The sequence below is a fragment of the Anas acuta genome, chromosome W, assembly GCF_963932015.1.
Source record: "Anas acuta chromosome W, bAnaAcu1.1, whole genome shotgun sequence".
NCBI lineage: Eukaryota > Metazoa > Chordata > Aves > Anseriformes > Anatidae > Anas > Anas acuta.
Genome location: NC_089016.1, coordinates 26,434,971 through 26,451,680, shown reverse-complemented (window position 1 = coordinate 26,451,680; position 16,710 = coordinate 26,434,971). Strand labels below are relative to the sequence as shown.

At 45.1% G+C, this 16,710-nt stretch overlaps 1 long non-coding RNA gene across 1 annotated transcript; it reads right to left on the bottom strand.

Annotated features, from left to right (window-relative positions):
* Positions 1–12,830: 12,830 nt before the first annotated feature.
* On the bottom strand, positions 12,831–16,703 carry LOC137846748 (uncharacterized). Its single transcript, XR_011090630.1, has 2 exons — positions 14,721–16,703; positions 12,831–14,640 (listed from the first exon to the last, which is right to left on the bottom strand). It is a non-coding gene; the product is annotated as an uncharacterized lncRNA (long non-coding RNA).
* Between the last annotated feature and the right edge of the window lie 7 nt (positions 16,704–16,710).

Genomic DNA, 16,710 nt, shown 5'->3' with positions numbered 1-16,710 from the left:
TCCTTAGAGTAAAGGAATGTGGTATTGAGATATGCTTGAAGGGATAAGAAAGCTTAGCAGGCAACCTTGTAAATTGCGGACAACCAGAATCCTTAGGACAATTAGGTGAAAAATCACGGTGTTAAGTCAGATACGTGAAGAAACATTACCACTTCAAGCTGTAAAAATGTCAAAAGAAATTTGAAATTTAACAGGCCAGGAACTGAAGGCCATGCATTGTTTGTGAAGCATCAGATAGACTGTGAACCTGGATTATCCACTCAGTGGGGAAACAGGGGAGGGTTCTGTCATCAAAAAGTATATGAACTGTGTTTTGGAACTAGTAGGCGTGCTCTCCTGCTTGTGGGGTGCCCGCCATTGCAATCGTGAATAAATTACTACTTCACTGAGATCCTCGCCTGAGCCTAAGTTATTGGCTGTGGAGTGTTTCTGACAATTTGGGGGCTCGTCCGGGATCCAGTCACCTACTGGGGAGCCCCACTGCCACAGCAGCAGGAAGGCATGCCCCGCTGATTTCAGTGGTCCTGTGCATTGACGGTGGAGTTTCTGCGGAGAGTTGACAGAGGGCCCGAGAGTGGTTAAAGAGGCAGGATCCGTGAAGTAGTGGGGGAAGGAAGAAGGTAGGCACTCTGGGGTTTAAGAATTGACCCGGTCACTCTGTGCACAGACCAAGGTAAGAAATACTAAGTATTGCCTTGGGGGTTGCGTGAGACTCTGTGTGATGTGTGAGTGAGACGTACTTTTATACAAAGCGAGTGTGGAGTCCTGATCCGCAGTTCCGTAGCTCTGCGAGGGGTGCGGCTGGAGATGGACAAAGTGTGAGATAAGGGAGAGAAAGGAAGAGTCTCAGGAAATTTGGTGTACGGTAAGCCCTTGCACGGTGAAGTGTTTGGCAGTACACCCCCATTTTCCAGAATCAGAATGTTAGTGTGTGGTACCCTGCAGGAGGGAAACTTCTGTAGCAGCACACCAGCAAGGGCTAGGAAAAATGGGAAACATGAGTTCCAGGGGACAGGGAGGTATCCCTGGGGGAGTGCCTACTGACAGTTCTTCCTGAAGAATGATAAGAAATTGGAAACATAATCTCAAAATTAGAGGAGATGATAAAAGAAAAAATTGGTCAAATATTGTGTATCAGTCTGGACAAAATTTCCAATTAAGGAAACAGCAGTGTTTTGGCCAAAGTACGGGTCTGATGAAAATTCAGGCTTTAAATTTATATGTAAACAATAAGATTCCTTTTTCGGAGGAGTCAAGTTATGCTCCCTATAATCCTAGTATTGCACCGGTGGCAGCAGCAGTCGCTCCAGGAAGGGAGACGGGGACTGCAATTAACACTGTCCCTAGAGAAGAGTGCGCTCTAGGCTCTGGCAAGAATTAGCACAAGGTAGAAGAGATACTGAGAACTTTGCCCTCCCTGGTAGGCAAAATTATTGTGGTTAGTATTGGTCCTTCCCATTCAGGCCGGAGTTGATTCTTTCCAGGTCCGAATGAGGACCCAATTTCCTGGCTGATGGTGGTGAATGGAGAATTCCAAAGGTGGGGTTTACCCATGTACTAGGACATGTCAGGACCCATGGCCCATGGGTCCTGAGAGATGACAAAGAAGAGGACAACCCCAGAATACAGTTGGTAAGAAAACTCTCTCGTTTTGAATTGTGGTATCTCATCCCTTCTGCCCAGATAGGGCGACCCGAACAGCATCTCACATGGTGAAATTCCTATATCCTTTCTTGGTGCTGTTTGAACCTGTAGGAGTAAGCATTTTACCCAAGGAAGTTGGGTTTCTAACACTAATTTAGTTAATAGCTTCTTTAATGTCTGGTTCATTTGCTCCACCTTCCCAGAAGGGGAGGGGTGTCAGGGGGTGTGAAAATCCCACTCAGTCTCTAAGGCCTGCTTTAACCCTTGCAGTAAAGCTTACACCCATCCAGTCACGCGGTCAGTTAGGACAAAACTAACTCAGTGAAGTCTACCTGTATACTTTGGAAAAAGTCGAATCCCTGGCTCCCGTCCCCCTCTGGGTGGGTTACGGATGACCTTTTTATTTACTTTTTTGATATATGGTACATCCTCTGCATATGTGCTTCACTGAAGTGTTTATTCCTACACAGACATACTTTCTTAGCGCAACATCACACATTGCTTGCACCTCCTGATGACTCTTGATTGTTGCAGGAGGCAGGGCCAAAAGCATGACAGACACCAGTATGGTCAGATCATGCTCCATTTTATTGCCCGAATAGCCTAACTTTTATAGTGAACTTAAAAGGGGCAGATGGTGTTTCACGCAAGATTATTGGTCAAAAGCACTCAGACAAACAACTACAAGAAAACAACCCCACCTGCAAGAAGACAACTCCCTTGTGATTAGCAGTCATGTAGACCTTGTCCTTGAAGCCAGCTGCTGGCAACAATATTTTTAGTTCCTCAATCGGGCGATAAGGGAGCATCATCATGGGAACTCCTCGTAGTTGTCCTGGTAGCTTGGTTTGCTCAGCTGCAGCAAGTCATGGCCTCCTTGCTGTTTCAAAAATCCCTCAACAATTCCCCCTTTTTCTCTTTGAGCAAACCAAGCCTGACGTAACAGTTCTGCAAGTAACCCTTTAACCACATTTATTACAATACAACACGCAATGATGATTAACACCACAACAAACAGAATCCTTAATCCCTCTTTGATTAATCCCAGTAACCATCTAGGCATCGTTTCAAACAAATCAGTGAGCCATTGGTCGAAAGGATTAATATCATACTGAATCTTTCTCATGCGCTCTTTCAGGAAAGTAATGGATTTATGAATTGACTCACTGTGATCAGAAAGGTTTAAACAGCACATTCCCTCAAAGTCCTCACACCCATGCCCTTGAGCCAGGAGCAAGAAGTCAATAGCAGCTTGATCCTGTAAGAGCGCATGGCGCAGACTATTTTGATCTAGTAACATCTCCTCAAGTATTTCTGTTGTGGCATTGGCTTGCTTCTTGGCCCAGCATGCCAATTTTTCTAAATTATTAAGTGCGGCCACAGCTGCTGCTCCTGGAATGAAAATTGCCAATGCTGCTCTAGCTGCACCACCAAGCAACTCAACATTATCATTGCAATCCGGTGTGAGCAATGCCCATTTATGTCTGGTGATCTTACGCAACTGCGACAAGCTCGGAGCAAACATAGTAAGTTTACCTAAGTAACGTGGACCTCCGATAGCATTTGCAGGGATACCTTGCCAGGCCCTATCCCCACAAATCAGAAAAACATCAGGAGGTAAGGCCATAGCTGTACGATTGTTCCAAATGCTATAGTTGTTACCCCTTGTCTCTGTGCCATAGGCCCCCAAACCCTGCCTAGCAGTGTCATTGTAACTACAGGTGTTACTTGTATTTCTGTACCCGTATGGCCCTTCTAAAGTCACATTTGTCCATCTTGTTGGATTGTGTTTTTTGACAGAATTTAATCTTTGCTGTAAATTTCTGAACACAAAACATGTTTGAGTCCAATTCTGTGATGTGTTTCTGATCCTCTGAGACCCAACTGTAACTCTTGTGGATCCCAAGGCAGCGGGACAGTAAGCGAATTTATTAATTTAATTGAGCACGCAGCTACAGATGAGGCACTGCGGCAATTGTTGGTAGCATACTGGCCAAAATCAGAAGTGTCATACACAGGTATACCTATGAGGCAAGTCCTGAATGGATCTGTGGACAAGGCCATGGACAGATGAAATTCTGATATACCAGTCTGATCAGCCCATGTCACCCAGAGATTTTGTCGCGGCTCGATCTTGGTCACGAGCGCAAGCACTGCTGGCGGTATTAGAATCACCATCAGCAACTTCCCCGTCCCTTGAGACATCTTGGGCGGCCTTCAAAAATTGGCTTGGTACCCAAACTGGTCCTGCTCAGCATACTGTGAGTCTGATACAATATTGCGTCCCGCGTCTATCCGCATCTCTGTTCAGCATCTCACTGCGTAGCACAATCACACAGTCACACAAAGAGGCCTCTTGCACTTCTCATTCATACCACAAGAAAATATCGCTTAAAATAATTTGTTCACGGCTTCAGGAGGTCCTTGTCTACTCCCTTGGTGAGCGGCTGAGAGTGGAGACCCCTCTGAAGAAAATGCTGGGGGTGCACCTAGGGGCATCTGCTCCACAGTCGATCCCGCAGCTGAGCAGAGCGGCTCCTGGCGCAAGGAATGATGCTATTATAGTTTTGTATAATTGCACCAAAGAGATACATTGCAATAGGGAGCAAGTGTGGCTTTGACGATTTGTTTCATGGTTTGTATTTTTTTCGCGAGCAATTGAACCTTACACATGCTGTTGCTGTTACACTTCCCAGGATATCTAATTCCTGTGGCTCTGCATGTGAATAACACAATACAGGTGCACTTGCTGCTCTACCGAAAATAACAGCTCCTTAAATTTTAGGAACAAGTTTTCCTTTGGGATATGTCTCAAATGCGCCCTCTCAATGTGCCGAGCAACGTCTATAGCATACTGCGAGTCGGATACAGTATTCAAAGGTACTAGGTTTTTCTTTTTCTTTTGATGCGTCTCTCCGCATCCCGCATCTCACTTTTTTTTTTTTTTTTTGTCCATTATATTCAGAATCAATTATCCTCGGCAAAATAAACAATCTGGTTAAAGTTGTACTTGATCGACCTAACAGCAATACACTACAGTTATTCCCAATTGGTCCTTTGACGTTCAATGGAACTTTATGAACGCGAGTACCCCACAAAGTGGTGTCTGTTACTGTGGAGACATCCACTCCAGCACTCCCTCTGGTTCTTGCTGAGAGGGTGTCCACGGTGGTAACCGTGGCAGCAGGGCTGCAGCATGGAATCTTACCCCACTGGCTGCAGGGGGACAGCCTGCTTCACCATGGTCCTCATCACAGGCCACAGGGGACTTCTGCTCCGGCGCTTGGAGCACCTCTCCCCCTCCTTCTTCACTGACCTTGGCATCTACAATGCTGTTCCTCACTCCTCTCACTCTCCCAGCTGCTGTGAAGTGCAGCACTTTTGTTGTTATTGTTGCTTTTTCTCCCTTTCTTAAATATGCTCTTACAGAGGCGCAAACAACATCACTTATTCGCTCGGCTCTGGTCAGCACCAGGGTCCTTACCTAACATGAGGCAGCTTCTAGATTCTTCTCACAGAAGACACCCCTATGGCCCCCTATTACTAAAAGCTTGCCACGTAAACCCACTACATTCCACCCCTCGCCTTTCTGAAAAGCATATTTAGAATAATCACAATATACTCTTTACAGTTATCACAATCTTCACAAACTTCACTTCCATCAAAAAGAAAAGGAATTCCCCACACCAAAATGAAAATAACATCATTACAACACCGACGAGGTGGACAATTTACACACACCCCACCCCTCGTCCCTTCACCACACTAATATGAAACATATTCCTCACAATTGCTGCTTTCTTAAATTCTGCACAACTAATACATTCATAAAAAAAATCCATTCCATGTTTTGCCTGTTACTTCTCTTGACTGTCACCCTTATTTCAATTTCCTTGAGCCTGTTATAAATGAAGTCTCAACTCAATCTGAATTTTGTAATATTTATAAAACAAATATTTCTAAAAGGTATAAAAGGCAAGTAAACAGCACTGGGTATGCGGGGAGTCTACGCTCCACCAACACGCACACACGAACATCAAACATTCTAAATATACAGAACATTGCTTTACATACTAAACCCGATATGCCTATACATACGTACAATCAGGAAAGGTAGCAAACAATCCTTTAAGTTCCATAACTTACTAAAATCGAGTACGCCTATACATATGTACAATCAGAAAAGGTAACAAACAATCCTCCAAGTTCCATGACTCCACAGTCTCCATTTTCCACTCCTTTTCTTGATTACATACTAGTCTCCATTTTCCATTCCCTTTGAACAATATGTCTCGCTTTAAGTTGTCAAGCAACTCGGTCTTCAGGCCTTATGTATCCCGTTCTTCCCAGATCGAAGAAAAGCATATCCATCTCCTTTTCAAGGCCAATAGGGCCCGGGTCAAAAGGCACGTTCAGGTCAACAGGGGGCGTAACAGCAAAAGCCTTCGATGGCTGTAGCAGCAGAGGGGCCCATGGCAGTAGCAGTCAGATCAGTAAAGGGTCCCACAGCTCCCTCACTATCTGGCAAACCACACGTGTCTGACTGTGGTCCCACATGGCTCTTTAAGGCCTCAGAGACTGCTTGCCAGGTGCCGAGCAATCCCACTGCAACCTTGTCGTTTTTAGTTGCAGAGTCCCACACCTTGACCTCAATTTGGTCCCATATTTCAGGATCATCAACTGTCCGATTGTTAATAAGGAGAATAAGCTTGTAAGGTTACCAGGACAGTCTTTGTTTCTAAGGACGTGTGATTCCCCATAATGCACAACTGCTTACCAGCAAGGGGCAGTTGTGTGCGCGGGTCTGCTTCTCTCAGCTTGAGCTTCTTCCCAGTTCCGGTGTGCCTATTTCCAGCGACTTTCTGTGCAAGCTTCTTTGAGCAGAACAAGAAACCCGAGACTGCATGGACTCTCCTGAATCACCCTTCTAGAGTTCCCTCTAAACTCTTTTACGTTCCTGATGGCCTCATCCTTAAGAGTCTGATGTTGTCATCAGCCATGGGGCTTGCCAACCCGTATAGCCACATTTCCCCCTTCTTTATTAATATCAACCATCTTCTCAACACGAATTATTATGCCATATATCACAACACCCTTCCTTTAAGGTAACGTTTGCATCTGGAATCCACAGTGGAAACATCGAGGCTGAAGAATAAGACCTCATTTGGGGAGTGATGGGTTTGAAAGTTAGATTGGTTTCAAATTGTTCTTTGAGCATTGACTGCTGCTGGTGGGTGTGTAGCAGGTAATTTCATGGGTGTGAAGATTGCCTGTTGGGCAGGACAGTCTATCAGCTGGAGGGCTCCAGAAACAAAGGGCAACTCTGAATCTTTGTTATGCATAACGTCAAAGGGGGGCTTACAGATGGAGTTATTCAGGGAAATAGGCTGTGGTGTTCTAAGGAAGATCTTGTGATGCTCTTGTACTTGCTTTAGCTGCTAGACTAGGTTATTGAGAGCGCCACAAGCATCCTGTAGTGGGGTTTTAGCTGACTGATCAACAAATATTCTGCAGCTCGCTCTAGTTTCAAAACAGCTCTCTTCTCAGGATAGCCCTGAGAAGGCCTTCTGTGTTAAAAGCTGTCTGAATAATCATGCATTTAACATCTTAGCCATGTAGGATTTGCGTTGACTTCTCAAATTAAAAACAAACAAACAAAAAACATACACACAGATGTTGTTGATTAAATTCTGTGGTTGCTGGATGAAGACTCTGGTTAGCATTGTTTCCTTGTGCATATCCAAAAACTTGAGGTCTTCCTACCAGTTACTGCGTACCAGCATTGTGTATTGTTATTGGTTTACTACCCAGCATATCTAGACAAGTGCCATGCTGGCTGTGCATACCCAATATCATAGTATCCCTTTTTAGAGCAACAGGGATTAAACTGAAGAGGATCAGTGTGGTATTTCCAGTGGGAAGGGTTATTAATGCTAGGGGAGGCAGGATGTGCTCGGTGAGGCTGGGAAGGAGCAGTCTCGGAGTGCTATAATCTATAGCCTGGCCTTCCTAATCAACCTGGCTGCTTCTTGGCTATTTGGATTGTCAGACTCTGAGCAAAGTTATTTATTCACTCGGTCAGTTCTTGTTGCTATAAAATACGTTTTGCTGTCTAACATAGCAAGTGTCAGCAGCTTGTCCAATATTACAGAGATAAGATTGTAGGCTTATGCAGTGCTATATGTATTAAGTTGCTAAATCAATTTTAAAATGTTTTTCAGGTTCTAAATGGCTTCTAAGAAGTTGGGGTCTGACTCTCATGGTAAGTGGAATTTGATATCCTTGTCCTATCAGTAGGATGAATCTTACTGTTGCTGCTGAGTAATGTCCTGGCCATTGAGGCTAATCTGTTCATCCCCTGACTGGCTTTTTTGTTAGGAATGAAGTGCCTTGGCTTCCTTCTTGCATAGCTGCTTGCTAATGCTGTGCCCGTTCTCTAGTTAAACTGAAGTTCAGCATATGACTATCCCCCATTATCCCTGCCCCTCTCTTATGGCCGAATAATACCTCCTGAGAAATCCCCTTCAAAATCAAAGCTGAACTGTAGTTTTGGTGCTCATGTGATGCTCGCTGAAGCAGATGCTAGATCTGCAGCCTCTTACTATGAAAGTCAAGTGAGAAGCTGGATTGCAAGTCAAGCTTTTAATATATCATTGGGTTGTTTTTTGCTCAGCAATTAATTTATTCCTAAATTGGACTCATCTGGCTTAGTAGCCTGCAGTTGGGTGAGTGATCTTTCCTACATCTGAGATGTGTAATGTCGTGCAGATGATTAGTGTCATAAGAATTTTGCGCTGCAGTGTGTGTTTCTTTTAGAAAATGGGGTATCAGTTTGAGAGGACTCATTTCCCTGAAGCTCATTTTTTGTATGTGTAACATAGATTATTAAAATGAGTAATCAATTAAAGCCATGCTGGGTGGTTCAAATGAAATTTCTAAAAATCAGCCTATTAAATAACAGTTAGAAAATCTTTAATTGCTTTGCTTAATGTAGTGGGTTTATGTGGCAAGGTTTTTGTAGCAGGGGGCCATAGGTGTGGCTTCTGTGAGAAGAATCTAGAAGCTATTAGCTTATGTTAGATAAGGGCCCTGATGCTGACCAGAGCTGAGCCAATAAGCAATGGTGTTTGCGCCTCTGTGAGAGCATATTTAAGAAAGGGAGAAAAAAACAACAACAAAACACACTGCTACACAGCAGCTGGGAGAGTGAGAGGAGTGAGGAACAGCCTTGCAGGCACCAAGGTCAATGAAGAAGGCAGGGGAGAGGTGCTCCAGGCGCCGGAGCAGAAGCCTCTGGCAGCCTATGGTGAGGACCATGGTGAAGCAGGCTGTCCCCCTGCAGCCCGTGGAGTACCATGATGGAGCAGGGTTCCACGCTGTAGGCTGTGGAGGAGAGCATGGTGGAGCAGGTGGACCTCCACCGACGGAGGCTGCCGCCTGTGGAGGACCCCCGCTGGAGCAGATTCCGGGCGGGAGCTGTGGACCGTGGAGAGGAGACCACACAAGAGCAGGTGACCTGGCAGGAGCTGTGGACCGTGGAGAGGAGACGACACAAGAGCAGGTGACCTGGCAGGAGCTGCTGCCCGTGGGGGACCCAGGTTCACAGAATCACAGAATTTCTAGGTTGGAAGAGACCTCAAGATCATCGAGTCCAACCTCTGACCTAACACAAACAGTCCCCACTAAACCATATCCCTAAGCTCTACATCTAAACGTCTTTTAAAGACTTCCAGGGATGGTGACTCCACCACTTCCCTGGGCAGCCTGTTCCAGTGCCTAACAACCCTTTCAGTAAAGAAGTTCTTCCTAATATCCAACCTAAAACACCCCTAGCGCAACTTCAGCCCATTCCCCCTCGTCTTGTCACCAGGCACGTGGGAGAATAGACCAACCCCCACCTCGCTACAGCCTCCTTTAAGGTATCTGTAAAGAGCAATAAGGTCACCCCTGAGCCTCCTTTTCTCCAGGCTCAACAAGCCCAGCTCCCTCAGCCGCTCCTCGTAGGACTTGTTCTCCAGACCCCTCACCAGCTTCGTCGCCCTTCTCTGGACCCGCTCAAGCACCTCGATGTCCTTCTTGTAGCGAGGGGCCCAAAACTGAACACAGTACTCGAGGTGCGGCCTCACCAGAGCCGAGTACAGGGGGACGATCACCTCCCTAGCCCTGCTGGTCACACTGCTTCTTATACAAGCCAGGATGCTGTTGGCCTTCTTGGCCACCTGAGCACACTGCTGGCTCATATTCAGCCGACTATCCACCCTCACTCCCAGGTCCTTCTCTGCCTGGCAGCTCTCCAACCACTCATCTCCCAGCCTGTAGCTCTGCTTGGGGTTATTGCGTCCCAGGTGCAGGACCCGGCACTTGGCCTTGTTGAACTTCATGCAGTTGGCCTCAGCCCATCGGTGCAACCTATCCAGATCCTCCTGCAGAGCCTTCCTACCCTCGAGCAGATCGACACACGCACCTAACTTGGTGTCATCTGCGAACTTACCGAGGGTGCACTCAGTGCCCTGATCCAGATCATCAATGAAGATATTAAAGAGGACCGGTCCCAGCACCGAGCCCTGGGGAACGCCACTGGTGACTGGCCTCCAACTGGACTTGACTCCATTTACCACGACTCTTTGGGCCCGGCTATCCAGCCAGTTTCTAACCCAACGAAGCGTGCGCCAGTCCAAGACAAGAGCAGCCAGTTTCTTGAGGAGAATGCTGTGGGAGACGGTGTCAAAAGCCTTGCTGAAGTCAAGGTAGACCACATTCACAGCCTTTCTCTCATCTACTAAGTGCGTCACTTTGTCATAGAAGGAGATCAGGTTCGTCAAGCAGGACCTGCCTTTCATAAACCCATGCTGACTGGGCCTGATCACCTGCTTGCCCTGCAAGTGCTGCGTGATGACTCTCAAGAGGATCTGCTCCATGAGCTTCCCTGGCACTGAGGTCAAACTGACAGGCCTGTAGTTTCCCGGGTCTGCCCTCCGGCCCTTCTTGTAGATGGGCATCACGTTTGCTAGCCGCCAGTCAACTGGGACCTCCCCCGATACCCAGGACTGCTGATAAATGATGGATAGTGGCTTGGCCAGCTCCTCTGCCAGTTCTCTCAGTACCCTTGGGTGGATCCCATCCGGCCCCATCGACTTGTGCACATCCAAGTGCCATAGCAGGTCGCCAACCATTTCCTCGTGGATAGTGAGAGCCACATTCTGCTCCCCATCCCCTTCCACCAGCTCAGGGTACTGGGTATCCAGAGAACAACCGGTATTGCCGCTAAAGACTGAGGCGAAGAAGGCATTAAGCACCTCCACCTTTTCCTCATCTCTTGTAACTAAGTTTCCCCCCGCATCCAGTAAAGGATGGAGATTCTCCTTAGTCCTCCTTTTTGTGTTGATGTATTTATAAAAACATTTTTTGTTATCTTTAACGGCAGTAGCCAGATTGAGCTCCAGATGAGCTTTGGCCTTCCTAATTTTGTCCCTGCACAGCCTCGCAACATCCTTATAGTCCTCCCTAGTGGCCTGCCCACTTTTTCAAAGATTATAAACCCTCTTTTTTCTCCTAAGCTAAGGTTGGAGCAGTGTGCTCCTGAGGGATGGACCCCGTGGTACGGACCCATAACTGGAGCAGTTCTGGAAGAGCTGCTGCCTGTGGGAAGCCCATGCTGGATCAATTTGGGAAAGACAGCATCCCATGGGAGGAACCCCATGTGGAGCAGGGGAAGAGAGTGACCGAGACAGCTCTTCATCTCCACCACTCTATAGACTGACCATAACCCCCATTCCTCTGTGCTGCTCGCGTGGAGGAGGTGGAAGAGGGCGGATTTGGGGGAAGGTGTTTTTGGTTTCTTTCCTTTGTTCCTCACTTCTCTAGCTTGTTAGCAATAGGCAATAAATCTTACTGTCTCCCTACTCTGAGTCTGTTTTGCCCGTCACAATAACTGTTGAGCGATCCCCATCCTTATCTCAAACCCTTGAGCCCTTTGTGTTGTATTTTCTCCTCCTCCTCAAAGAGGAAGGAGGGAGTGAGAGAGTGGCTGAGGTGGAGCTCAGCCTCCCACCTGAGTAAAACCACCACATGTTACCATCGAAACAGTGGCTTGGGTGTTACTTTGTATATGTTGTTTTTGCTTTTTGTATTGAATTTACTGTTAGAAGACAAATTGAGTATTCAGGTAGTAAGGTCATCTATTTAAAAAAAAAAAAAGGTGAAGGATTCTTTACTTTCTGGGTCAGTTTTCAGGTTTTCCTAGACTAGTACTGTTGTGATTGGGCTGAATGCTATGAGCATCAGTGTTTTTGCTTCAGAAACACTTTTTTATTCTATGAACTGTTCTAAAACAGTTGGTGTCTCAGCACATGCTTGATGTTTTTGTAGCAGGATTGTATTCAAGAGGTTATAGCAGTGTATTAGAAAATTAACATACTGGGAAGAAACAAGAAAGTTTTTATTCCTTAGTCTAGGTGCTGAGGTTAAACTGACAGCCGTCAGTTCAGCTCATCTAGTCTGGGTGCACTTAGTTTTTTTACTATCCCAAAACAAGGGATGTTGCTCTGTAAATACCACAGCATGTGCTCTATGGCTAGTGTGTATTTCAGGCAAACAAGAGGGCTGTGGAAGGGGAGGTGTCTCCTACTTACTGTGTCAATAGGTCTAATAAGACAAGTATTTGCATACTGAGCAATTTGGGCTGTGAGACTGGTGCAAAGAGGTAATCGTGCTTGGCTTGTGTGCTTGGATCATCCCAGTTAGAGCAGGACTTGTAGCAGCGGGACTAACCAGGGCATGGTAGCAGCAGGCTAGCTTGACTCTGAGCGTTTAGGAGGGGATAAGGCTGTCTCTGACCTGGCCATGATGTAAGTATAAGTGCAAAGGCTGCCACAATTGCTACTTCTGCATCAACACACACGGTTGTATCCAAGTTCTCACACTGCCAGCTCAAATACTGTTTGGGTGTTGTGGTGGTGGCTAGCGAGGTGCAGTTTGGATGCTGTGCTGTGTACTGCTTCTCAGTAAGGACCAGTGAAAATATTGTTATATTCTGCCTGGAGCGCTCTTTTGTTTTGGTAGTGTAATAAATGGCTCAGTCTTCAAAATAGGACTATAATCAAAGTTTACAATTTATTAAAGGAATAGAGGTAAGCAAACAGTGCTGGGTGCGCCGGGAGTCTCTGCTCCACCAAGACGCACACCAGTTATATCAAGCAGCTGATTTTTATGCTCCTAGGCTAATACATATGCATTACTACTTCTAAAAAAAACCACAGGGTTATTATAATTAGTTTCCGGAATCCAAACCCTCCTACTGGAGCATGCGTATCAGTCTCCGGTGGTCCCTCTGGGGGTCTCTCGTGCTGAAGGCTCATAGTCTTCCTCCCTCTTGTCCTTCTCCTTTGTCCAACTTGGCTGTATGTCAGAGACTTGTGCAACATCCCCTGCAAGCTTTGTCTTTTAGTTGTTCTTCAGCTCTCCCCATCTCCTTAATCTCCTGGCCAGATATCAGAAACTTGCATAGTGTCCCATGCAATAGTCATAATAGTTAGCAGTTATTCTGAAACTCCCCAGATATCAGAGACTTCAAGGAAAAAAACTACAAATACATTTCCCTTCAAGCTCTCTATTGACACGAATTGCTAAAACATTCCTTTGCAAGATACAGGAACTATATACATTAACCACTCTGTTTTTCTTAGACTTGTGCTTATACAAGGGTATGTAAGACAGAAGGTCACATTCATCATACCATGTTGCCCTAGCACTGTTCCATACTGACACGAATCAGATGAACATATCTCACAATCCCCCATCTCCTTTTTCATGGCATTGATTCGTGTTTTCCTTTCTAATCAAGTCAATACTTGCCCAATTGATGCCAATTGAAACCAATTCTGGATCTTTATTTGGTTTTATTATCATCAGGTAATGGGTTTTCTCTTTTCCTGGTGCTGGGTCAACAGGTACCGCAGATATTTGCATTCCTTGTATAACCGAGTGTATTAGTCTGGTAATACAGGGTATTAAACACGGAATTATTAACAATCCTCCACATATCCCCAATACAACCACCCTTATTTTAGCAAACCAATAACCCCCCATAAAGCCCCCTTCCATAATCCTCTTAGATCGATTCCATTCCAAATTTGAACCGGGACACGTGCACTTTTCTTCATTTCTTTTACAAGTTCATTTACAGCTTTTCTTTCTGTTGTGGTTTAACCTAGCGGGCAGCTAAACAACACACGGCCGCTCGCTCACCTCCCCCCTTCCTTCTCTAGGATGGGAGAGAGAAATGGGAAAGTGAAGCCTGTGAGTTGAGATAAAGACAAGAAAATATTAATAACAAGAACAATAATGACAATAATGATGATAATAGTATTACTAGTAATAATGTGTATGAAACAAGTGATGCACAATGCGATTGCTCACCACCTGCTGTCTGATACCCAGCCTAACCCCGAGCAGTCCGGCCCTCCTCCCAGCTCTTGCACCCCCAGCCTGGCCACTGGCAGGACAGAGTGAGAAGCTGAAACGTCCTTGGCTCGCTGTAAGCATTGCTCGGCAACAATTAGAACATCAGCATATTATCAGCACTCTTCTCATCCTAAGCCAGAACATAGCATTCTACCAGCTACTAGGAAGAAACACCCTCATCATCAGTCTTTAAACAGCAATTACTAAAGTTAATTTTTCCACAGACTTCTCCTTCTTGTGCTAGTAAATAATCCAAAGCTAAGCGATTTTGATACAAAGCAGTTCTCATCTTGGTATTTTGCTTTGCAATTAATCCAAGTGCATCTCCGGTTTTATTTATAACTATTTCTATTACAGCTTGTAACCTAATTATTCTATTAAGTATATATACTGGGGTCCTATAGCCCCAGGATCCATCTTCTGCCCGCGTAGCTGGATCATAATAGGCAAACACCTTCAATCAAGGGGTTGGGCCCGCTTTCAGGGTCCATTTGGGCTTGTGTTACCATTCAGCCTGTCAGGGTGATCCAGCTCCTGGAAAACGAATCACAATTTTATATGGGTTTAAAAAAAAAAAAAAAGGTTCTTATGTTATTTTCTTGGGACAACCTGACCTTAGTGTGGGAGAAGTCTGGTCGAGGCCCTCTCACTCGGCAGTCAATACCCATAGGGGTTGCCTCCCTCGGTAGACCATACACACCACAGTGGAGGGTCCTGCCCCGGTCTTGCCTTCTCCCTTTCCTCCCTTCAGGCTTGTCCCCTTTATTTGGCATCCTTAATTCATGCAGAGCCTCGTTGCCAGAATATTAGTTGTTCTTTAGCTTGAGTTTTAGAAGCGGACTCAACCCTCCAGGTTTCGGTAGTTACTGGTCCTTTTATTCTGGATGTGTGGGTCCAACCCTTTTCTGCGGTTCTCACAGCTGTTTCTGTAGTAAGTAAAGCAAGGTACAGTCCCTCCCATCGGGGGTTCAGTGATTCTTCCCTCCAGGTTTATTTATTAAGACCTTGTCTCCTGGTTGTGTCTTATGAATAGCAAATCCTAAAGATGGTGTTTGAGGCATCATTCCAGTTTCTCTTAGCTCTTGTAATCTCCTTCCAAGAGTAATTATATATTTCTGGATGCTACAATCCTCAACTACATTGTTCCCTAGAGTCATCACTTGAGAATAAGGCATATCATATAACATTTCATATGGTGATAATCCAGTCTCACTGTGTGGTTTATTTCTTATGTTTAAAAGTGCCAATGGTAAGCATTTTGTCCAGGGCATTTGTGTCTCGATCATTAATTTAGCCAATTGTTGTTTTATTGTTTGATTCAGTCTTTCTACTTTTCCTGAGCTTTGTGGGTGCCACGGAGTATGGTATTCCCACTGAATACCTAATGATTTCCATAATAATTTTATTATTTTAGAAGTAAGGTGTGTGCCCTGGTCAGAATCAATGTACTGGATTATCCCATATCTAGGTATCAGGTGTTCTAATAGAATTTTTACCACCATTTGTGCCGTAGCTCGTGCTACGGGATAAGCTTCTACCCATTGTGTTAAATGATCTACTATTACCAATAGATATTTTATCCTCTCTACTTTGGGCAATTCAGTGAAACCAACTTGTACTTTCTCAAAAGGCCTATAAGCTGTTTTGTTTTGTTTCTCCCTCCCGTGGCTGCTTGTTGAAACACTTTCTTATTTATCTTCTGACAAGTTAAGCAACGGTTATGTAATTTGCTTTGCTATTTCAAAAAAAAAACAAAAAACAATGCAACCAAATTGTTTTAGTAAATGATCACTTAACACCTTTGTACCCCAATGTGTTTGTGCATGCAAACGTCCCAATATTTGCTTTGCATAAGCTTTTGGCAGTATCTCTCGCCTGTCTGGCAGCGTCCATTTTCCTTGTTCTAATTTAGCCCCTATTTTCTCCAGTTTCGTTTGTTTGTTTTGTTTTGTTTTCCATTGCATTTCATAGTCGGTCCAAAAATTCCATAGGGGTTTCTTTTGGATTTTGTTGGAACAGATTCTCAATTCCCAATTTAACCAGATTTTGGTATTTATCGTTCATTATTTCCGGGGTGACTATAGTCTCAGCATGGGGTCGGTCAGGGGAATGCAATTGTCAACAGTTCCCTGAGCGGTCCCATTGGCAATCTGAGCTCACTCATAAACTCAGATTGTTTTAAGAGTTAACTGCTTTTCTGTTTCCGTGACAACTCTCTGACTGTCATGGTCCCTCTGCCCCAAAGGGCTCACACCGGTGATTTTGAGATCACAGCCTCCCATTGAGGCAGAACTATTAACATTCCTACATCCTCTTTCCCTGCTCATTCAACTTCAAACAGCTCTGTTAAATACTACATGCCACACCTTTAACACCTTCAACAACTCTTTTAACCCTTCCTTTATTTTTCTCCAGCCTGTACTTTTCTCATGCCAACACCAAAGGCTAAGTCAGGGGCCAACTTGCATGTAATTCCACTCCTTTTCCCTCTAAGATGCTGAAACAACATATCAGTATACTACATTTCATCCTATTTTTCTTCTCTCCTCAGAAACAACATTAATTGCAAGATAGTGTTATAGTCGATTGATCCATAAAGTGGCC